General features: G+C 39.2%; 1 protein-coding gene across 10 annotated transcripts in view; it reads right to left on the reverse strand.

The window, feature by feature from the left end:
• NFASC (neurofascin) overlaps nt 1–19,164 on the reverse strand; it is a 168,523-nt gene extending 149,359 nt beyond the window's left edge. For 3 of the 10 annotated variants that reach the window (XM_087889461.1, XM_087889454.1, XM_087889445.1), the window contains exon 1: nt 18,838–19,160. The gene's annotated coding sequence lies outside the window, so the exon portion shown is untranslated. Of the gene's footprint in view, nt 1–18,837 lie in introns of all 10 variants that reach the window. The other 7 variants (XM_087889451.1, XM_060689759.2, XM_034414455.3 and 4 more) reach the window with 4 other exon arrangements.
• Nucleotides 19,165–23,801: the final 4,637 nt, after the last annotated feature.

A 23,801-nucleotide genomic window follows, 5' to 3' on the forward strand; every position in this document is an offset into this window, starting at 1 on the left:
TATTGACACCCTTTGTCCTCAACTCACATGTACTCCAACTGTGAAATGCAGTAGGGTATCTCTAACTCAATTCACAGATGTTTAATGTAATTATCCGTCTCAGTCTGAGACGTTTGGATTTGAGAAACAAAATACAGCAAAAGGTCACATGAACTTTTAAGACTAACAGATGACTGCATATGCTTCCTTCAGATTCTATATCAGAAACAAAAACAGCTGGCATTATATATCTCGTGTCCATCATTATTGTTACGTATTACATCTCTCCTAATTTAAGTACTGTGTATCTAAATGACTTCTACTTCTAAAGAATTTGGTGATATTTATCAGTTCTTCAGAATGCTGAAATGTTCAAATTGCTACCTTTTGGGGATGAAAATGAAAGCGCTGTTCAATCTTGGTGCCAGAAATATAGCAAATTAAGCCAGAACATCTCCTAAATTCCATGCCATCTGTCTGCTGTTTTCCAGTTCCTCATTTCTATTTCCATAAAAAGCTACAGGTTCTTTGATTCTAACCTCTCTCCTGCCAAGACTCCAAATTCTGGCATATATTTGGCACTTTATAGGGGCGCTGGTTGTATAGAACAATATTTAACTCACAAGCAAGAGAAAAAAAATTGAACTCCACCCTTGCAATTTGTCTATTTTAAGAATAACATTTCTCTGGTGTATATAACATGCAATAAGAATCCCAAATCAGTCCCACTATTCAGAACTAGATTGCTTAAAAAAGAAATGGAAAGCATATAGTATTGTCATTCTGGGAGCAGATATAATACAACTTGACATTGGGTAAGGAAATCTGGATTATAAAATTGGAACTATTCTATCGATTTGGTTTTTGTGTGCATAATACAGCAGGCTTAAGGAACAGACTCAATATTATTGTTTTCTTTCCTTTTTTTTCTTTTCTTTCACGAATATATATTTCACTCTTTCCTCTTTTTTCAAATTCCAGAATAAGTACAGGGAATAACAGAGTATGAGATAACCACAGGCAAAAGTAACTTACTGACTGCATATTCACTGGGAAATCTGAACCTGGGTCTCCAGTACTAATGGCATTTACAGTACCATTCTAGTTAGAGACTGAATCCAAGACCTCTAAAAGGAAAGCATGTACACTACATCTAAGCTTCAATTTTCCTCATGGGTGCTCCTTACAAAGGTTCATTTTTCACTCCATTATAGACATTTACATGCACATCACAAGGACTCAAGCGAATGAGCTCACAAGAAGCATTCTTGTTACCCAGCCTGCTGCAAATCTGAAAGCAAGGCAATTGAAACAGTGGCATGAGAGTACGGTTGAATATACAGACTTATATTTATTGCGGCAGAGTCATGCTGCACCACTGAGAACATTGGTGGTTCTCTTGACTTTCTACAAAAGAATCACTGTGACTAAAACATTAGGAGATGGCGGTACCATATATAACAGAGAGTTTGGCTTGACTAAGCGCCAGTCACCTTTGTTACCAAACGTAGAATGAAGTCAACTCTGTTAATACACTGTAGTAATGCCAATGGCCTAATAACACCAAATGGAGCATACTATCCATTTACACTGGCAGGACTGCATTCACCTGTTCTCACATCTGAGATAATTCCAAAGCTATCATCTCTCTCTCTCTCTCTCTCTCTCTCTCTCTCGCTCTCTCATTTAATTTAATTATTTAATTATTTAATTTTATTTAATAATGTAATTTAATTTAATTTCATGGCCACCCATCTGACCACAGGGCGACTCTGGGCATTTTGTTATTACTATTTTCATCTTATTTTTTTATTCAAAGCAGAATAGTGTATTACTTATTTAGCTATGGGGAGAATAGAGAGAATTCACAACAGGTTACACCAGGGGTGTCAAACTCAAGGCTCATGGACCGGATCCGACCTGTGTGGTGCTTAGATCTGGCCCATGGGGCCAGCATGGAAACAGCAAAGGACTGGCCCATGGTGCCTCTGCCTGCGAAGATGCAGCCCTCCCGAGCTTTGTTTTTGACCGTGACGGCCTCCTGTAGCCCTCTGACAATGAAAACAGAACTTGGGGGGGGGCCACGTGTGCTCCTCCAAGCTCCATTTTTGCTAGCAGGCTGCAGGAGGCCATCATGGTCGAAAACAGAATTCAGGGGGCCACATCCACCCTGGCCATGCTCCCCCGGCCCCCAGAGATCAAATACAACCCTGATGTGGCCCTCAATGAAATAGAGTTTGACACCCCTGGGTTACGCCTTCCCTCAATCTAAAGCCTCACAGATATTCCTATCAAAAATTCCCATCTCCTCCAAGCAACATAATCAGCAATTAACATTTTACATTTAGCATTGGACAACTCTGAACAAGATCTGTACCCAACATGGTGTCTGCCAGGATTCATTTTTGTGGTGTGACTATGGTGCTCCTCGACAAAATATCCATCACATTGTGTCCGAATGTCCATCAAGAGCTTACATTGGCCCAATGTCTGATTTTTTTTTCAACATATACCACCCTGTCCTTGAATGGCTGGTGGATTGGACATTAACATTTAAACTACTATAAGTCCATGTATTTGCCATATGCTAAATAAATAAACATTTTACATTTGGAGGAGCACTTTGGCAGGACGTCATTTACTGGTGCCTGTTTTCTGGAAGAGTTAGCATTGTATTACTCAGGTGCAGACATTTTGAAAGTGTGTTATGAAGAGGCATTATAGAAAGATTTCAGCATTCTGGGTTAACTGCTAAAAGTTATATTAAGACTGAAGATGGTTAGGAATGTTTGTTTTTCTTAAGGAACCCATTTTTTCTCTATCTCCAATTCCGCATATAGGTATAAAGGGGTGTATGTCAAAAGAATGTAACCATTTGACTACATTTATTACATTTCAATATAACAAAACCAGGGTGGATTTGATTTAAATCGAGTTGATTTAAATCACAATTTAAATCATGATTTAAATCACTAGTGAAAAGGCTTGATTTAAATCAACTCAATTTAAATCATAATTTTTAAAGAGCAACTGTCATCTCTGCTACTCCTTTGACCCACTGTTGACTCACCGATAGTCCCAGTGTTGCAGAATATACAGCCTCATGCTACATAACTAAGCTCCATTTCATGCTGAATAAACTAAATTATTTATGTATCTTAAATAGAAAACTATCTTACGATAGATTTTTACCCCAAAAGTTTTTTATTAAAATAAATTCGATAAAAATAAAAAAAACCCGATTTAAATAAAAAAAAATCCGATTTAAATCAAAAAAATCTGATTTTTTTTATTTTTTTAAAAAAAATCATTGATTTTTATCCACCCTGAACAAAACTCAGCAACAGAGAAAATGGGTATATAGGTGTGTTCATATAGTTACAGGCAGTCCTCGACTTACAACACTTCATTTAGTGACCATTCAAAGTTACAACGGCACTGAAAAATGTGACTTATGACCATTTTCACACTTAACAACTGTTGCAGCACCTCTATGGTCACATGATCAAACTTCAAATGCTTGGCAAGTGGTTTATGTTTATGACAGTTGCAGTGTCCCAGGATCATGTGATCCCCTTTTGAGATCTTCTGACAAACAAAATTAATGGGGAATACAGATTCACTTAACAACCGTGTTACTAACTTAACAAATACAATGATTCACTTAACAACTCTGGCAAGAAAAGTCATAAAAGGTGGCAAACTCACTTAACAAATGTTTCATTTAGCAACATAAATTTTGGGCTCAACTCGAGGACTACCTGTATTTGGATCTTTGTAAAAGACTCCGTCTGAGTGCAACTGGATGAATAAATATCTAGTATCACAAGTAGTAGAATCTTCTAAAAACTACAGATTGCTTTTCAAAATATTCTGAGTCGCTTGGAGAAAGGTAAAGAAAGTTGTTTTCCTTGAAAAGCAAAATTCTAAGATACCCATTCACTAGGCAGCCTGGAAATCACATTCTATCAAAAAAAATAATCATGCCATTATGTTTTTTGTCCAAATAAAACCAGGCTTCCCTCTTCTGTCAATTTGTAAGGTTTTTTGCAACCTACAGAGGAAGCTCATCATCTCTCTGGAAATCCTGTTTTTTTGAATAAGGTTAAATGAATTGTATAGGCCTTTTGTTAACAAGGTGTCATTTTCTGTGCATGCATTTTTTGCCTGGAGTATTTCTGGTAGAGGGAGGAGAGATTTTAAAAAATAAGAATACACTGAATTGCAGGTTACACTTGAGTTCCATTTGGATCAGTAAATGTGTCATAGATGCAAGGTCTGGTTTGGTTGAGCCAACATAAGATCAGAGAGAAATGATACACTGAATATTAAATGACATGAATTTACATCTCAAATTAGATTGCCTGCATAAAAATGTCCAAGATGACTTGATATAATTATGGATGGTTGGGCAAGAAAGAGCAACAAAGTGACACATGATGTGTTTGATCTCAGAGCATAATAAATATCTCTTCAGGGGATTGCTATCAACTTGAGTCTTTGGTTTTCTAATCCTGTTGCAAAAATATGAAAGAAAGAGTTAATATTTATGTACCACTGTTTTCTTTATTTTTTTTCTTTGTATACTATGTAGCTTTCTGTTTTTCTTCCCATTTTCACAAGACAAGAACAAAAGAAAAGGAGATACTTTAAAATATTATTTATGTTCACAGTTGAAGAATGAATGCTAAGAAATAGCAGGTCTCACTGAGAATCTCAATTTTAAAATATCTAAGCTATAGTGTAAAATGCCAATAGTTTTATCTCTCTTTCAAAATATTATTAAATCTACAATCTACTATTGTTTTCCCTTTTTAATAATATTTAGCACTTTCTTTTTAACTTCAGGATATAATAATCACTCTGAATGTCTCATAGATGTGCTTACCATATGAATTTGAAATTGCTCAACAAGTTCTTCTAGCAATTCAAATACTCTGAGGGCCTCAAATAGAATTGTCAATGTCTTTACAAAATGGCAATTCCCAGGGCTCCTTGGGGAAACCATGATAGGAAGATAAACCAACTGAAGAATGCAGTTGGTTTGATACACTCCTTATCATCTTGTTGCTTCCTGTTCTGCACTCCACTTCTTCTAAGATTTCAGAATCTTTTTTGTATCTAGGTGAACAGAATTGGGGGCAGTATTTTAAGTATGGCCTTACTAATGCAATATAGAGTGGTACTATCACTTGTCATGTTCTTGATGCTCTCTCTCTGTTGATGCAATCTAAGACTGCAGTCGCTTTTTTGGTAACTGCAGAACACTGCTAGCTCATAGTTAAGCGGTGGTCCACCAGGACATCTAAATCCCTCTCACAGGTAGTACTGTTGACCCAGGCACTGCCTATTCTGTAATCGTGCAATCCTTTTAATCCTATAATCCTCCAGTGGTCCCTACTTTATGTTTTCATTTTCTGGAAGTGATTCTTGCTTCATCAACCATCCCCCGTATGGCACCAAATGTGCTACTATAATTGCCATCATTCCCCCAAATCACTTGGTAATTGGCAACAAGGTGTGAAAATCTCTGACACACTGTTTCTATATGAATGTAATTCTGAAGAGGCTTTCCAAGATTCAGCCATCTTTAATCATGTCTTTGTGAGAAGAATTTTAGTTAAACCCTTATGGACTGAGTTCTGTTATCATCTTTTAGTACTAACAGTAAAAAGAACGCCCCACAATTCCTCACCTGCTTAGCTCCATTATAGATTGTATAAATCTGGAGGAGTTCATTCCCTTATTCAACAACATTTGCTCAGGTAGATCTTATCAATACTGTATAAAAGCTAAATGAACTTTGTTCACACAATACTTTTAACCAGGTCGGTTGCGAACATGGCAGCTGCATTTACATCACATTGGAATCTCAATTAGTTTTAACTTGAATTCGTTTTCTGTGGCAATGCATAAAATAGTGTCATCAGTGCTATTAATTAATTTATACATCAATATATTGTATTACGAAAACAAAGAAAGTCAATGCAGATTCATTTAATAACTTGCTTAAGTTAAGGTGAATGAATGAAGTCACGCTGTCTCCATCTATTAATATTGAGGTGGATTGCCATTTATGTAGAAATATTAGTTTGGCTTTGGTTACCTGGATATAGAAAGTGTGACAATAACTAGAGCCAATTCTTCAGTAGGTGCAGACCCACATTTCTCTATACAGCAGATAATTCAAGCAGTTTAGGATTTATACAGTTCAGTGATATTCGAAAATCTATATCAAATTTCTGTTTAATAATATGATAAAAATGCCTGCCGAGAATAAATTTCCACTTATGAAATGTTTGAGTTTCTACTGCTTTCTCTAACTACACAATAAAAAAGTCTAATATATTATTCTCCTAATTTGTCTTTCACAAAGAAGCAATGCTTGGTGACATTGCTGAAAATGTCTTCTATTATACAAAATCTATTTTGCAGTGTTGTAATTATGAACTCTTCACAGGTTGATCTCAAATACGAACACATGAGAATTTCATCCAATTTCTGCACTTGGTACAATATAAACAGTATTTTAAATAAGAAATGTGGGGCATCGTGATAATAGGCACTTACACTGAAAGAATAATCTTATGGATAAGAGCAGAAAAAAATGGCTATTATTACTATTAAGTACCTCATGCGACCCATAGACCTAGTCCTAAACACCTCACTTTCTCCTTCATTACATAGAAACACCAGTAGCTTAGATAGATAACCGAATAGCTTTATGCACATACAAGGTAAGTTGATCTCTTACCTTTAAGGTCAATGTAAGACATTAAAAGAAGAGCAAATGTACACTGACAGGAAGTCAGAGAAAATCCAGGCAGAAATTATGACAAAGGAGACTGAGGACAAAGATGCATGAAAGCTACAGTTTTGAATGAAGATATATTTGGCAGCTGCTTCTCACAAGATGTTTCCTCAGCCATGTAGACATGGATGTACATAAACATGGTACTGAGGACAAAACCTATATGTGTCTATTTTCTCAAGTGTGCAGGTAACAAGAGCCCTCAGGACAAAACTGATGCACAATCCCTTTTATTACCTCAGTACATCATTCTAAAAAGTGTCACTTTTTTCAACCCTATTTATTTCATTTTCAACATAAAAATTGTAGATTCACAATTAATAAAGATTGTAGATTCACAGTTTTATTTAATCCGCCCTAATATTTGAAGAAAAAGACTCCAAAAAACCCTACACAAACAAACGAACAAACAAACAAACATTTATTTATTTAAATTTATATGCTGCCTATCTCTCTATCCTGTGATATTCAAATTATCATTTTGTTGTCTATTTCTTTAGTCAGTCACTGCCTATCAATATACCCCCAAATTTTATTTACACTTTTCCATCCAATGCAACCTAAAGTCAAATGCCTCTTGATGAAATCATGCTCGGAATGATAGTAAGAAAGGTAAAAGAACTTTGAGGAACTACCATCTACCTTATTCCAGAACTGCCCCATCTTCTAACCTATGCAACTACCTAAAAGACAAAAAGGCAAACTCAAATGTTTTGTGAAACTGTACTTTAGCTATTTTAACCCTGTGTTTTAAAAAAATATCCTTGTTTTATTTTTGTCCCTTTACTTTGACATTTTGATGAGTTACCCTGGGAAAATGTTGAAATATGTATCAAGAAAAGCAATTAATTTAAAATAATAGAAATGCATGGAAGATCTGAAAGGCTTCCATACTTTTCAAGGCAGTGGGCTTTAATCAAATCCAATACTAGTATATATGTCCCAGAGAGAGCAAGGGGCTGAATGATAACAATAGCAGTAACACTTAGACTTATATACTACTTCATAGTGCTTTACAGCTTTCTCTAAATGTTTTACAGAATCAGCATATTGCCCCCAACAATCTGGGTCTTCATTTTACAGACCTTGGAAGGATAGAAGGCTGAGTCAACCTTGAACCTGTCAGGATCAAACTCCTGGCAGTGAGCAGAGTTAGCCAGCAATATTGCATTCTAACCATTGCACCACCATGGTTCTTATGTGTGTAGAAGCACAAAGCATATGAGTATATGGAACTCATATACATGTCAAGCATTGGGATGAAAGTACAAAACAATAGGGATTCAGTTGTGGTGCCTCAACACATTTTGTTATTTTCACATCCTTACAGTTTATACCTAATGCCTTTTTCTAATAACTAATAGGATCTTGAGAAGGCAGCTGGATAAAGGAGCACTGCCTTAAAGGAAAAGAGGAAGATAAAATATTAAGAATTGAATCTAAATGCAACAGACAGTCCTGTCCTTTTTTAAAAAAACATACCGTACACTAATACTGTAGAACAATATTCACGTGCATAATCCCTTCATGCACTAAAGCAGAACAAATCGAGATTAACCCAGCTTGGAAAAAATAACAAAAGAGAACAGGTGGAAATGACAGACAGGCAGGCGGAGTAAGAGACAATGCCAGTCAGATTGATCTCAGGCAATGATCTCAGCATTGCAGCTGCCTAGCTGCTGTCAAGAACAGATCCTCTGCAGGGGATCTGTTAAGCAAAGATGGATGAGAAATTCTTCAATTAAACCCCAAGTCCTGCAATTTGATCTGCCCAGTCTGTCCATTTTCACCTTTAAGAAAAAGTTGGCAAGCTGCAATGGCAACACCAGGTATTCTGCATAAGGGAAGGATTTTTAGCCATCAGAATCACAGAACAGTATTTCCAGTGCTATAACTAATTACATTTTAATTCTAAAACCAACAAATTAAAATATAATTAGTTATAGCACTGGTTTTTGAAAGATCTCATCAGAAACCCTGTTCTAAAAGGGTTCAAAAATTTATGATGGTAGATTCATGCTTTGATAAACAGAGAAGAAGATCAAGATCATCAGCAAAGAGTATTTTCAAGGATCAGAAAAATGTAACTATTTGGCACAGATACAGAAGAGGAGATCCAGCCTGTGATCCAGCAACATGGCCATGCCTATGCAGACAAATGCTGCCACTGTTTTAACAAATAATAAAAGTATTGGTTTTTATTAAAGTATTAATAAAACTGTTTTAAAAGTAATAAAAACCAACAGAGGATATTGGCTTGAAATTTTTCTTGGTTATTCCAAAAAGGAAAATGTTTTTTTTTTTAGTTTACAAAAGAAGAGACAAAATCCATAAATCCTGTAAAACTCATTTACCCTCTCTATATGGGCTGTTATTAATGTCCAAGCACCTCTCCATATTAGATATCATTTTGCCTGCAAGACCTACTAATCTAAAGTTTTCTGGACATTGAAAAGAACTCATGGAGGGCAAATTCTCCCGCTTAGTGCTAAGTACAGTACAAAGATTTCTTCTCTCCCAAATTTCTTCCATATAATGTGCTCTAAACCGTGTTTGGTGTCTGGATAAGGTATCAGGTGTTATTGGGACATTGTGATTTCTAGTCCTCTTGGGCACAAAGCCAGTTGGGTGACCTTGGACCAGTCACTTGCTCTCAGCCCTAGGAAGAAACAATGGCAAACTACTTCCCAAAAAACCTTGCTAAGAAAATTGCAGGGACTTGTCCATATAGTCTCCGAAACCAGACATGATTGAATGGAAGTTAAAAAAATAAACAGGAAGGGAAGGAGATGGTTTTTTTTTTTTTAATTTTGCATGAAGCTTTATAAATAGAAGCATGTTCTAGCTGTTTCCAATTTATCATCTATCCAGGCATAAAGTGAATTATTAACCTAATTTCCCTGCATTCTCTTCCTGGAAGTGGCTTCAGGAAATACTGGAGGAGCTAACCAAATTGTAAGAATCCTTGTGTCCATGTCTTTTGCCTTTCTTCATGATTTCCAGAACTGTCTTGGTATAGTTCAGAGGTGGCCAACCTTTGGTATGTTATGTTGCAGTAGTTGTTATTGTTAATTCTTCTAGTGGAGGGTTGTAGGGGACAGTACACTGGCATTAGAACATAGTACCTAGGCAAGAGAAGCGACAACCTGAACTCTCTCCCCTCCTTTCTATGTTTTGTTTATATTTCTAGATTCATTAAGCCTATTAGAAACTTAGCACACTTATTTAATTACATTTTCTGTATGAAATAATGCCACAATTTAGTGGCTTGTGTCTGAATTTCTGCAGTGAAGTTGCTCTGAGGCCATATTAAGCAAATTACATGCAGTTCACAAAGTGTCTATATTTATGATTATATTAAATTAAAGCTAGGAAAAAAGTTAAGATTATTTAAGAAGCTTAGAAAAAATCACATGCAGTTCACAAAGTGTCCATCTTTATGATGATGTTAAATTAAAGCTTAAAAAAAGTTAAGGTTATTTAAGAAGCTAACAAGATTTCAGTCAGAAATTTTTCCCATAAGATGCTACAAAATACTATTTAACAGGCGATGCTAATCAGAACTTTTGTATATACAAAACATGTATCCCATTGAGTTACCCTACAACCGTGATGGCAAACCTATGGCACGTGTGTCACAGGTGGCACACAGAGCCATATCTGCGGGCATGCAAGCCATTGCTTTAGCACACATCAGGGAGCTCATTTTCGGCTGCCTCTCCACTCCCAGGAATCTCCATGCGGCCCGTTTTGGATGCCAGGTAAGCACAGGGCTCACACAGAGGCTCTGGGAGGGCATTTTTGGCCTCCAGAGGGCCTCCAGGGAGTGAGGGACACCGTTTTTGCCCTTCCCAGGCTCCAAGAAAGCCTCTGGAGCCTGGGGAGGGTGAAAAACAGCCTACCAGGCCAACCAGAAGTTGGGAAGCGGACCATTTCCAGCCTCCAGAGGCTTCAGGGAGGCCTGCTAGGCCCAAAATGGGGCACGGGGGGAATCATGCGCGCATGTGCAGGGAAATGTGGGGGGGGTTGCGCATGCATGAGCAAGGGGATGGGACGCAGGGGGCATTGAATTATGGGTGTGAGCACATGCGCACGTGACCCCTCCGTGCTCCCCCCTGCTTTTGGCACGCAATGGCAAAAAGGTTAGCCATCACTGCCCTACAAGATTCAAGGAAATACTCAGAAAAAGTTTTGTTACAAAATTGAAAGGCTAGTTTAATGTTTAGAAATGCTAAACAGAGTATTAAAACAAGGTGTCACAAAAAATTTAGGTATACAACATCAGGAATAGTACAACAAAACACGTATAAAAATGCATTGCATGTGTACCCTAAAGTCATCATCTATATTAGTACTTCTAAGAAGGTGAATGTCTATTTAAGCAAATTTTCCAGTTCCCCAAGTCTTGCAGATCAAAAGAAGAAAAGAGGTTACCCTGTATTGTGTTATAATGGAGCACTACATATTGCAATTACTTTACTTAATGTAGGACAAAATAATTCCATGTTCTAACAAAGAAAGTGCCTTAAGATAAATAAAAGGGGATCTTTTGCTTCATATCTTATCAGGACAATCTTACTTGTTATTATTAGTACTATTAGTACCCTTACCAGGGGTGGGGTCTACTTACCTTTACTACCGGTTCGCAATGGGAGCGTGCATGCACAGAAGCTTCTGAGCATGCACAGATCGTCATTTATGATGTTCGGGCGGGTGGGCGGACCCTCCCACTGCTTTTACTACTGGTTCTAAAGAACCGGACAGAACCAGGAGCAACCCACCACTGACCCTTTCCAAAGACACCAAATTTTATTTATTTATTTATCTATTTATCTATCTATTTAATTAATTAATTAATTAATTAATTAATTTAATTTAATTTATATACCGCCCTTCTCCCGAAGGAATCAGGGCAGTGAACAGCCATAATAAAACAGTGTACAAGATAGAATTTAAAAGCAGATTAAAATAATTAAATCATAGGCCGAATTTAAAACTCATTTAAAACCAATTTTAAAACCCCATTAAAACCAAATTAAAACCATTTATCCCATCAAAGCGGCTTGCTGGAATAACAGGGTCTTCACTGCACGACGGAAGGCGTGGAGGTCGGGGATCCTTCGTATGTCCGGGGGCAATTCATTCCAGAGGGCAGGGCCCCCCACAGAGAAGGCTCTTCCCCTGGGGGCTGCCAGTCTACATTGTTTGGCTGACGGCACCCTGAGGAGGCCCTCTCTGTGTGAGCGTACCAGTCGGTGGGAGGCAATCGGTGGCAGAAAGCGGTCTTGTAGATAGCAAGGTCCTAAGCCATGGAGTGCTTTAAAGGTGGTAACCAACACCTTTAAGCGCACCCGGAAGACCACCGGGAGCCAGTGCAGCTCGCGCAAGAGAGGTGTTACATGGGAGTGACGGGTTGCCCCCATTTTTACTTGCGCAGCCGCATTCTGGACCAGTGGGAGCCTCCGGGTGCTCCTCAAGGGGAGCCCCATGTAGAGAGTGTTACAATAGTCCAGACGGGAAGTGACGACAGCGTGAGTGACTGTGTGCAAGGCGTCCCGATCCAGAAAGGGGCGCAACTGGGAAATCAGGCGAACCTGATAAAAAGGCCCCCTGGCCACGGCCGTCATATGATCATCCAAAGACAGCCGTGAGTCCAGGAGGACGCCCAAGTTGCGAGCCCTCTCTGAGGGGGGTAAGATCTCATGCCCAATGGTGTAAGCTGGCTATATCGGGACACCGGAAACCACAGCCACTCAGTCTTGGAGGGGTTGAGTCTGAGCCTGTTCCTCCCCATCCAGATCCGCACGGCCTCCAGGCAACAGGACATCATGTCAAGGGCATCACTGGGGTGGCCTGGGGTTGAAATGTACAACTGTGTGTCATCGGCATACAGTTGACACTTCACCCCAAAGCCACGGATGATCTCGCCCAGCGGCTTCACATAAATCTTAAACAGGAGGGGCGAGAGAACCGATCCCTATGGTACCCCACAAGTGAGGGACCTCGAGGTCGACCTCTGCCCTCCTGTCAACACAGACTGCATACAGTCAGAGAGGAAGGAGAACCACCGTAAAACGGTGCTCCCCACTCCCAACCCCTCTAGCCAACGCAGCATGATACCATGATCGATGGTATCAAAAGCCGCTGAGAGGTCTAGTAGGACCAGGACAGAGGAGCAACCTCTGTCCCAAGCCCTCCAGAGATCATCAACCAATGCGATCAATGCCGTTTCTGTGCTGTAACCCGCCCTGAAGCCCGACTGGCACGGATCTAGATAGACAGCTTCATCCAGGAATCGAGGAAGTTGCCTCGCCACCACACTCTCAACAACCTTCGCCACGAAGCGAAGGTTGGAGACAGGACGATAATTAGCTAAAACAGCCGGGTCCAGGGAAGGCTTCTTGAGGAGGGGCCTCACCACCGCCTCTTTCAGGGCGGCTGGGAAGACACCCTCACCCAGTGAAGCGTTGGTAATCTCCTGAAACCAGCCTCGTGTAACCTCCTGGGAGGCCAGTACCAACCAGGAGGGACATGGGTCCAGTAAACATGTGGTAGCGTTAAGCCTCCCCAAAATCCTGTCCATGTCCTCAGGAGTCACAGGGTCAAACTCCTCCCAGATAATAGTCTCAAGACTCGCCTCCGTCATCCCGTCCGAAACTATCCAATCAGAGTCCAGCCCGTGCCGAATCTGAGCGATTTTATCATGCAGATATTGCCCCAAATCCTCAGCTCTACCCTGCAAGTGGTCCTCCCTCGCTCCCACCTGGAGTAGAGAGCAGGTCATCCTAAACAGGGCGGCTGGGCGGTTCTCTGCAGATGCAATAGGAGTAGAAAAATAGTTAGATTTCGCCACTCTTATTGCCACTAGGTAGGTCTTGATATAAGACCTCACCAGTGTCCGGTCTGATTCAGCACGGCTGGTCCTCCAGTCGCTCTCTAGGCGTCTTTTCTGGTGCTTCATCTCTCTCAGCTCAGCTCTCTCAGCTATCTTGAATTCTGATACAGCTTCTCAGCATTTACTGTTAGATATCTCAGACTAGTCTCCCCCTGCCCTATGACCTCCAGATCTTTGGGAAACAACTTTTGCTGAATACCAGTTTGAAGAAGATCCATATAGTCTGATTCTTGTTTTGTGTGTAATACTGCTATTTCACGTTCTGAACAACAACAACAAAAAACATGCCCACAAATTGCTAGCTACATGACTATACATCAGTGGTAGGTTGCCCCCAGTTCGGACCGGTTCTATGGAACTGATAGTAAAACCGGAGGGAGGCTCTGCCCATTGATCCAGACATCATCAGGAAGCTTCTACGCATGCGCAGAAGAATGTGCGCGAGCGAAGCAGACGCACGCAGGCGACCCTGCTGCGAACCGGTAGTAAAGGTAAGTAGAATCCACCCCTGTAATACATCACAGATTAAACTAAATTCCCAATCCTAAACATCATACTAAACAAGTATTGAAGGAATCACTTACTGGTTTATTTAAAATATTTTGAGCCTGCCCATTATTCAAATGAACACAGGCAGGTTACAGTCCCTAAAAAGGAAGAAAAACAATCATGCCAAGTAAAATACTTTAAAAACATAATATAACAACAACTGAAGCATTTCTGGGCTAAAGGGTAGATGATAAATTCTAGATACAAGAGAAAGAAGCCAGCCTTCCTTAATGCCAAAAGATAAATACTGTATGTGGAAGTTTGGCCTCCTCAAAATCAGATGCAGCAATGGAGAAGGCCTTCCCATGTGTCCTCATATAAAATGAGTCTCCCAGATATGGGACATTGGATAGATTTCCTGTTAATTTTAATAGGATAATTTTTTTGGAGAGGGACTCTCTTAAATATCAGGATCCTAACCAATAAGGGCTGTAAAGAACCAGTTTGATATAGTGCATAAGGCATCAGTTTAGAAACCGGGAGACCGTGAGTTCTAGTCCCATTTTAGTCACAAAGCCAGCTAGGTAATTTTGAGCCACTCATTTACTTCTTAGCCCGAGGAAGAAGACAAAATGATTTCCAAAAATTTTGCAAAGAAAATTGAGGACTTGTCCAAGCAGTTGCTATAGGGATGAAGCTTTAAACACAATTAGTAAAACCCAGAGATGTGATTAGTAACATGTAGGCATTCAGTTTAGGACTGAAAGAACATTTTAGGACAGCTGTTCCATATAAAGTAACTACTATTTTTGAATTTTCATCAGAGGTACTTATGAACTATATTAACATTCTGTGCCTACAAGTACACATTGTCCCCTGGTAACTGTTTTGCAAAATTTTTGGATGTCATTTGTCTTCTTCCTAAGAAAGGAAGAAGACTCTTTTCTGAGAAAGAGTGACTGGCTCAAGATTACCCAGATGGTTTTGTGCCTAAATCAGGATTAAAATTCAGTCTCCTGGTTCCTAGTTTCATGACTTAACCACCAAACTGGCTTTCCATAGAGTATACTGTAGTAATCTAAAAGGGAGGTTATCACAGGATGGATTACTCACTGTGGCCAGGAGGTCTTGCGCCACGAAGAGTCATAGTGTCTGAACCAAGCACAGATTATTAAGTGCGCCATAGGCCCCATATGACAGAGATAAATCTCAAAATACACAAAGGATGCATATCTGCTCCTTCAGGGAGACTGAAACTACATCTGGCCTTCCCAGTTCCTAGATTATGAGACCCTAATTCCCAGTGTTTATGATTTACTGGGAATCATTATCTCTTGCAATCAGTTAATCTCTCTAATAAATATGTGATAATTAATTGTCACCTGTTTTTCAATCAAGATTCCTAAATCTATTTTTTTCTCTAGTTATGTGTCCAATTATCCTAGGAAATTGCTACCCCCTCCCCAAATGTTCAAGACAATATCATAAAAAGTATTTGCCCCTATTTTAATAGAAAATAACATACATAGCTCAGATCTGAACTATGGAGCCCTTGATACTCTCTGAGCTTGGTTATTTGATTGCAGAAATTCCATTACCCAAATAGGTAAAATCATCCTTGGGAATGAGAATGGGGTTTGTTCCATGTTTTTTTCTGTTTCCATGTATGCTACAGTCTTATCATGAGGTAGGGAGAAGAGGGAGAGAAATCAGATCTATTAAAACTACACAAAAGAAATAATATCATCTTACTACCGTGTTTCCCTGAAAATAAGACATCCTCTGATAATAAGCCCAATCGGGCTTTTGAGTGCATGCGCTAAAATAAGTCTCCCCCTGAAAATAAGCCCTCCCTGAAAGTATTTAAACGCAGAGCTGGAAATCAGGTAAGACGGCAAGAGGAGCCCCATCTTGTTCCAAGCACCCCAAAATAATTAGACCTCCCCGAAAATAAGGCCAAGTGCTTATTTCGGGGTTCAAAAAAAAAAAAAAGACAGGGTCTTATTTTCAGGAAACACGGTAAGCATAATGTTAGCCCTGCAACACCATTCAGTGTCAGCTTTGTCTCTTTCAATATCAATTAAAGAAGCCATGCTATCTTAATATAAGTGCTCTAAGGTCCACCAGCACGAAGCAGCAAGAAGTTGGCGAACTTTTAATTAGTCGGCAAATAACTATAAAACAAGAAGTTTAAATTTTAGTTGGAAAAAGTATTTTGACAATGAAGTGTTGCATCTTTTGATGGTGTTTTAGTATCAGGCAATACTGGCAACTAGTTTCATGCCACTAATATTGGCTATGAGCATGTACAAGTAGGCAAATATACTTCTGATGCACACCCCAAATATAACTGGATTTTCACTGTTGAACCTCTGTAAGAAAGTTAAGGATAATTCTAAGATGTTCTTGATTCCCGTCTCCTCTACCTCCATTTCCATATTAATAGTTCAGTACTAAGGTCTATGAAGATGCCGAGGTAATATTAGCGCCTGCATTTGTGAGTATCAGTATTGGCACACATGTGTGCCTTCTTGTACCCATCTTGTGGATAAAGGCAGTCAAAATTAGGTATAAATTCATAATTTCCAAAATAACAAAGCACTAAGAGATATAATTTTACAGTAAATATTTTACAGTATCTAACTCTTCTAGTTACAGTGGTATATAAAAGTTGAACTAAATTGACTTTTGTCTAAAAGGCAAGTATGTATTTCACTCTCTCTCATCAAAATCAGTGCTGTTTTAAAATCCCCACATTAATTAAAATTTGCCACACATTTTTCATAAATAGCATCACTAATTAATCAATAATTGCTTGGATACAGTGAGAGTCAATTCAGTAATGTCATGATGGGTATGGATCAGATGGGTAGACTCTTTTCATTTTCCAGAGTTGAAACTTCAAAATTGTTTTTATGGCTGTCAACTTCCCAACCACATTTCAGCTAACAATAATAGACCCATTTTCTGTACTCTACTGACGTATTTTGAGAAAGTTGTTCCCCTATGTCACAGTGTTTCTCAACCTTAGCCACTTTAAGATGGGTGGACTTCAACTCCAGAATTGCACAGTCAGAAAAGCTGTGGAGTTGAAGTTCACCCATCCATCTTAAAGCGGCCGAGGTTGAAAAAAACACTAGTCTTATGTTATGCCTTTTTACATCCAAAGGAAACCCATACTATACCCTCAGCTAGGCAACACTGCTGGACATAAAGAAAAATGCTGAAGGCTGGCCATGCCGCAATTAGATCTTTCACTTCCTGATGACTCTAATGGAACTGAAGAACAGGACATGCTGGGAGCAGAAAAGTACAAATGATTCAGCACTTTCACCCCCTTAATCAATACCACCTAAACTAACTTAGCATATGCAAAGATCACATATATTTTTAAATCACCTAGCTTTGATTCTTACTAATCATAATTAACATGGTCACATGGTCCTGTCACTACTAACTTGAAAAACAGCATCTTGTTTAGACAGAGGTTAGTACTAAATGTCTCAGAAATTTGTCCTGGGCTCTTATCCCATAACAATTTTTCATAATTCCCCTGAGACCCTTTACGGGTAGAATTTTAGAAGTGGAGGCCTCTGAGCATTCAGGGTTGCTCAACAGAAAAATGGAGATACTCATTTCACCACACCAGATCCAGTGGATACCGAGGCACAATAAAAAAAAAGAAAGAGGTTGCTTTTGGATACCGTCCTTGCTACTTCCGTTTCTGTATTTTGAGTCAGGGCCAAGTTTCAAATTCAAGATCTATCAATTTACTGTAATCCTGCAAACCTCAGTCCTTTCTCACATCTCCTTTGAAAACACACATATACACATAAAAGAGAATTAAAAGATGGAACATGCCCATTCACAGCAGCTGAATCTTTGTCCTGGGTGGATGGTTATGTACCCAAAGGGTCTCTTCAGCAAAAGAAAAAAAGGAAAAAAATTAAGAAAGAAAGAGAGGGAGGGATGGGGAGGGAGAGGGGAACCATGGCCTCCAGGCCTTCCAAATATCAGCCACTAATTTTTCAAATATGCTGGGAAACTGAACCACACAGAGAGAAGTTTCCCAAGACTAAAGGCAAGATCTGGAGACGAGCTTCCTTCCCAAAGCAATTCAGTGGCTTCCATCAATCCCCATCAACCAAGGATGAAAAGCAGGCCGGATGCTAGGAGGACAGTGCAAGGCTCTCTTACTCCCAGGTCATACTGATGCTGAATCCAGTCACCACCCTAAAACTGCAACTCCGATTCAAACACCTCCCCCCCCCCCACCCCAAACCTTCCATCCCCTCCAAAAGCAAACTCTTCATGCTTTGCTTGGCAGCAAAGGAGCTCCGTCGTCTCAGGGGGAGCAGCCGCTTGGTTAAGTGCGGGGACCTTATTCATGACAGGAGAGACCGGGCTGCAGCGGAGGCCAAGGGGATGGCGGTGGGGTGGCGGTCAGGGCAAGGAAAAGAGCGAGCGGACTCGGGTCCGAAGAGTGGGGACATTGGATGGGAAAACACCTCCCTGTCTGCCAGCGATGGGAGCCCACCAACAGCCGCTCTTTTCTCCTGCTGCCCGACTGGGCCACAGCCGGATGACCGAAAAGTGCTTTCTTCTGTACGCCTGTCTGAGGCTGCCCCTCCGTGCAGCCACGGCAGCAGCATCCCTTCCTTACCTGGCCGGCAACCGCTGCCGCCGTTCCCGCTGAGCCTCCTGCTCCTTTCTCGTCTGGAAGGCTGGTTCGAGGTGGCCCCAAAATACCCGATTCCCGATCCGAACCAGCCGCCGAGCTACGGGACTTCGCTGCCCCCGCCGCCTCCGCCGCCTCACCGAACAGCTCCCATCCTTCTGCAGCGCCTTCCTTCCCAGACTCCCGCATTAGGGCAGAGAAGATCGAGCGCGCGGCCGACTGACCGCGTGCGCGGCCCCGAGGAGCAAATTCTGGGGGCGCGCGGCCGAGCGGCTCAGAGTGCGCCAGCGCCGTTTCCCATTCAACCCGGCGCCACGTGAGGGTCCTTCTTGCTCACTTTTCCTCCTCCTCCTCCTCCCATCTGGAGGAATTAAAATAGTGGCCTGGCGATCGATCGATAATGGACCTCGCAGAAAGGGGAGAGTGCTTATTAAAAAAAAAAAAGGAAAGAAAGGGTCGAGGCAGTGCATCACCCGAGAGACAGGCAAGATTAATTGGGGAAAGTCATTAATGCGGCCGGTGTAGTAAAGAGGCGCAGGAACGGGCCACAATGTCGGCAATAAAGCACCCGATGTATTTATGAGACAGCAGAGAGAGAGAGAGAGAGAGAGGTGGTTTTCACTCCATGCTTAACCAAGGTAGTAAAAAAAAAATTAAACAGATGCATTTTGCACAACGTGCAGAACTTGAGAAGTGTTCACCTGGATTAATTTTGGGCTTAGAATGTTGTGCGTTGGTTGTTTTACCGCATCTGTTCGGTGAACCCTGAAAATGGGTTAATTTGATAACTAGGTAAGTGGTGTATTGAATAGATGGAGCCATGAATGAGTTCACTCACTCTCCTTATCATCTAAAGACGATTTTTTGCCACACTTAGGACGCTACAAAACTTTCTTTTGTTATAGTGATTATTCAGAGTTCCTTGGGCAGCTATATATAGTTATTAAATAATTTTCCCACTCTAATGTTGCCCTAAGGATGGGATGGATAAGCCCTGACCAGCACAGCCAAATTGGTTAAGGAATATGGAAAGTGAAGTCCTTCACATTTGAAAGACATCATCAAAAGCTTGTTTTTAAAGAAAAAACTTGGAACCCATATAAGCTGCTTGTTTGTTTGTTTGTTTGCTTGTTTTATTTATCTGCCGACCATCTTGCTATATCAAGCAATTCTGGGGGACTTACAACATGATAAAAACAACAATATAAAGCATTAAAACAATAAATATCAACATTAAAATTAACAGAAATTAGCTAAGGAAGAATCAATATATACCGGGGTGCAGGTGAAGTCTTCTTTTAATCCACTAACCACCTCAATATGGAACACAACCCATCAGAGCCCCAGGCCAGTTGGCAGAGCTAGATTTTAAAACTCTTTCAGAAGTCCAAGGGAAAAGGGGAGGATCTCACCTGGAGGAGCATGATGTGCCAGAGTGTGGAAGCAGAAAAGGCTTTTCTGGATCCCACCAGCCAAAATTCCTTGGACAAAGGGGTCCACAGCATTATCGGAATAAGAGAACTGAAAATTATGGAGGTGGAATAAGCAACATTGGGATTGCTTCAGAGGAGATGGAATAAACTTTCTGCTGCTTATTTTGAGCTATTCCTTTACTCAGAATCAAAGTATGGTATGTACAATGTAGGCACACAATTAGCTTATCAGTCTCAACTGCTTGTATAGAATTAGTGTCTTTCACTGATTTCACTCTTTTTCCTTAACACCAATATCAACAAAAGAGCAATCTTAATTGTTTCTCTGTTTGGGGCTGTTTGGGTTGAATTCAACAATATCGTGGGCACATTCAGGCAAATACATAAGTGCAGGATTTGTCTCATGACATCATCACAAGTTTGCTAGGCCAAGGTACGGCCCTTATTTCATGATGTTTGTATTGTCTGGTCATGTTAGAAAGATCAGAATGATTTCTACAAGGGAAGGATGAAAAACCTTCAAGCTAAATTTCCCCTTGAAAGTCCTGCTCTGGTTAAGAACTGGGAGGTGAAGTGATAGAAGAGTTCTTCAAAGTGAGGAAATAGTTTCCGGAGGATTCACAGCTACAGCTTTTCAAAGAAGAGTAATTTTATTACTGTTTCAAATACATTACAGCTGTATAAAGAAATACCTGTTTTCTTTCTATGTCTTAGTGTCTCAAATGGGGAGTTTTAAAAAATGTATCTTAACCTGCACTGGACCAGTCCAGTAGATCAGGGGTCCCCAATCCCCAGTCTGTGGACTGGCACTGGTCTGCAGCATGCCAGAAACTGGTTCACGCAAACAAGTGAAGTCCAATCTTTGGGATGTTGGTGGCACACAAAACCACGCCCTCTCTGGTCCGTAGAAAAACTTATCTCCACGGAACCGGTCACTGGTGCCCAAAAGATTGGGGATCCCTGCAGTAGATTACAGTCCTTTCAATGAAGAGATCTGTATCCAAATAATAGATGGTGATGCACAGATAAGTATATTATATGCACAACTCATAAAATGTGTTTTGCATTGTGTTTTCTATGTAAGTATTTGGTTAGCATTTCAGAAGTTTCTTTGAAGATCCTGAAATCCAAGATTATAGTTCAGAACTTCTTTTTTTTTTTAGTTTTTTCTTTTTTTCTTTTTTTTCTTTTTTTTTCTTGCAAAAGTTTTACAATTACATTTTCACCCCATTTTTCCCCCAACCCACCCCATACTCCCCACCCTAACCCCCCCAAACCCCCCCTAACCCTCCCCCTGACTTCCACAGAGTATAATCCCATCAAAATCCCCTTTTTATGAAACTTGAACCCCTCAAACCCCCTTATAATTTTTCATCTTCACAAAATTCATACATTTCTATTTTTATATAATACTTTCAATGAAAAGCTATTTGATACTTCCTAATTTGATATTTGTTCTGCACATAATCTATCCATTTTTTCCACAGAACTTCTGATTACGTTCAAATCTAGATAAAATGAGAACACCTTTGTGTTCTTTCAAATGTATTCGTATTTGTTGCAAGAACTTATCATGAAGCTGACAAAAACATATCAAACACTGGAAAGAATACAGTGCCAACTTTGTATCTCTGCATATATTTTCAAATGATAATTTTAAGTTATGTTTGTTAACACATTTTTTATTTTTTTTTAAAAGGAAAAGCAATAAATAATACAAAGCTATCAGTATGGATAAAGAAGTTGTAAAAGCTGTGCAGCTGATGCTCGGTATATCATTAATTTTAAAAAAAAATCAACCATATAAATTACATTAAATTATTTTTAGCAAGAAGAAAAATATTGTAAAGATCTTTTGAATCTGAATTGAATACCAATGTTTCCCCCGTCTTATTATTTAAGTATATATCACTATACCCCTAAAAGAGAAAAAAAATACTAAAAATGTTACGATAATTTTTTTTATTTCTAACTTCCTTTTGGTGTGCTCCAAATATTCAATATAGTTCTGAAATCTTTGGTTAATTCTTTTTTCCCTTAAAGTTATAATCTAAATGCTTAAGTTTGTCTTGCTGCATAATATATAAAATATACAGTTTATACATAACATAAACAATATACAGTTGGTTAAACTACGTAGGTCACACTTCTTTTGTGAATATATTCCATTAGTTTTGCCATTGTTGCATATTCTGCAAGTTTAAGTTCCCAATCTGATTTAATCGGTAATATATCTTTTTTTCAATGTATAAGGTTTACCCTTATGGCTGTGAATATGTATTTTAGTAAATTGTGATCATTTTGTTGATATATCTTGGAATTATGTTACTAAAATGTGATTTTAATTGAAACTTGGTTTCTAAATTTCTCTGAATAGTACAGTATATTTCTTTCTAATACTTTAGAGGGTTATTTTAAAACATCCATTATATATGGTAAAATGTTCTTTTTGTATGATAGCATTTTCAGCACTTACTATATGATCTATCAGTATTGGCAATTATTGATAGTTGTACACCATTTATGAAATATTTTGTACCAATGTTCTCTTACATTGTAACTGAGGTAAATTTTATAGATTTGTTCCATAATCCTTCCAATTGTTGTATTGTTGTTATTTCTTTAAAGTTTTGCATCCATTTTATCATACATGTTTTATTTGTTCTGTCTCAAGATAATATCTAATTTCTCTCCACCCTCCACCCCCCAATAATTTGTAACTATATTAATCATTGTATATTCTGGCCTTCATCAAGTAATTCTTGCTGTGTTTGCAGGCTGTTCATGGAATCTGAATGGATTATACTTGCATAAGTTTTCATCACAATAAGATGGTGACATTTTACATATTCAAATTTATTTGTAGTCCAAACACAAAAAGGGGTGTGGCTTTATATGACTATGGGCAGCACCTTGACTTGTTTATTCCTTCCCCATATGTCCCTGAGTCTTAATCCATGTATTTTTGTCTTCCATATAGATTCTTTTAGACAAGATTGGGAAAGGTTTTTAGTCCAAACTAAAATGTGTATGTATGAAATTGCTCAGGCTTCAGTTTGCTGAACAAAATATATACCAATATAACAACACTTCTGATACCATCTTTTACCTTAGTGAGGTAGAATAATTAGTTTTTTGCACAGCTTGTGTGTGGTATATTTGTGAAAAATGTGACCTCATATGGTGATATCTAAGATAGGTCAGTCCTAAATTATTTCCACCCTGTATTTACTATGTAGAAGTTTTAAGAAAATCTTAGTATTTACTGTATTACTTCAAACTCAAAACAAGCTCAAATTAAGACATTGAGAAAATTGCTGTGGTAGTGAAAGAAAACATTAATTTAAATAAGGCTTTTTAAAAAGAAAGTGGGAAAGGTTTATAATCCAATTTTATTATAATAGCTCCTACATTTCACAAGGAAGCATACGTTCTAATCACAATCAGTCCATAATCCAATTGTCAAAAGATTTCTGTCATTTAGTTCTACTGATCTCTGTGGAACTAAATCAGCTT

This window comes from Pantherophis guttatus, chromosome 3 (genome assembly GCF_059756535.1).
Source record: "Pantherophis guttatus breed Tessera chromosome 3, ASM5975653v1, whole genome shotgun sequence".
NCBI classification, from domain to species: domain Eukaryota; kingdom Metazoa; phylum Chordata; class Lepidosauria; order Squamata; family Colubridae; genus Pantherophis; species Pantherophis guttatus.